Source organism: Cibotium barometz, chromosome 35 (assembly GCF_041138505.1).
Source record: "Cibotium barometz isolate CiBa-2024 chromosome 35, ASM4113850v1, whole genome shotgun sequence".
In the NCBI taxonomy this organism is placed as follows: Eukaryota; Viridiplantae; Streptophyta; class Polypodiopsida; order Cyatheales; family Cibotiaceae; genus Cibotium; species Cibotium barometz.
The window spans coordinates 12,262,817-12,264,067 of NC_141080.1; the positions used below are offsets into that span (position 1 = coordinate 12,262,817).

General features: G+C 53.8%; 1 pseudogene; it reads left to right on the forward strand.

Moving 5' to 3' along the window:
* Nucleotides 1–660: 660 nt before the first annotated feature.
* LOC147618165 (5.8S ribosomal RNA) lies at nucleotides 661–818 on the forward strand (annotated as a pseudogene).
* Nucleotides 819–1,251: the final 433 nt, after the last annotated feature.

The window sequence follows — 1,251 nt, forward strand, 5'->3', positions numbered from 1 at the left end:
CTATTCTGCTCTACAGATTGTTCACCCTCTAGAAAGTGCTCTGATATGCAAGCTGCTCTTCTACACCAGCACTCGTTCCTACTGCCTTCACTTCCTTGTCATCCCTCAAATACCCTGCCAACTACAATGCACGCATCTCGCATTGACTACGTCCCTGCTGCCTTTTGTACACACACCGCCCGTCACTCCTACCGTTTGAATGGTCCGATGAAGTTTTCGGATTGCCGAATGCTGGTGGTTCACCGTCGCTTGCCGCTGCGGTGACGTTGTGAGAAGTTCATTAAGCCTTATCATTTAGAGGAAGGAGAAGTTGAACAAGGTTTTTGTAGGTGAACCTACGCGGAAGGATCATAAACACACATATGAGAGAACATCGTGAATCGTGGATGTACCGTCGACGAGGGGCCGTGCCCGTAGGAGTAGTCACCAGTACCACAGCCTAGAGATAGTGGGCGAGGTGTCGAGATGGGGTTGCCCGTCGGCCGCATGACGGGGTGCAGGGGGAGGGACCCCACATCGAGTGGGCGTCCCCCTTCCCTCATGCCATCGGCACCACGTGGCTGCTCGATAAACCTTTCGGGGGGCACGAGAGCCACCATAGGAAATGATCACCAACCTCAGACCCCTCCCTATGGGAGGATCAACTTATGTAGCAACAACGACTCTAGCAAACGGATATCTTGGCTCTTGCAAACGATGGAGAACGCATCAAAATGCGTTACGTAGTGTGAATTGTAGAATTTCACAAATCATCAAGTCTTTGAATGCAACATGCCCCCCACTTCAAGGAGGAGGCAGGGGGCGGGGGCAGGGGGTCGTGAGGATGCTTAGGCAGGCATGCCCTTGGACAAGCCGAACCGGGCTGGCGAGACGAGGGGCAGCCATGTGGTGCGCCACGGGCCGCGTCTCCTCGGTCGAAGAAACCAAACAGACCTCAGCAGATCAGGCAAGGCTACCCGTTGAGTTTAAGCATATCACTAAGCCGAGGAAAAGAAACTAACGAGAATTTCCCTAGTAGTGGGCGAGCAAACTGGAAATAGCCCAGCTTGAGAATCGTGTGGCCTCGCCGTGCAAATTGTAGTCTAGATAGGCGTCCTCTGACCAAGTCCCCTCGAAAGGGGCATCAGAGAGGGTGAGAGCCCCGTCGAGCGAGCATGGACACTGTCGGTTCTCCACGAGCCTCATCATCCACGAGTGGGGCTGTTTGGGAATGCAGCCCTAAGTGGGTGGTAAATTCCATCTAAGGCTAAA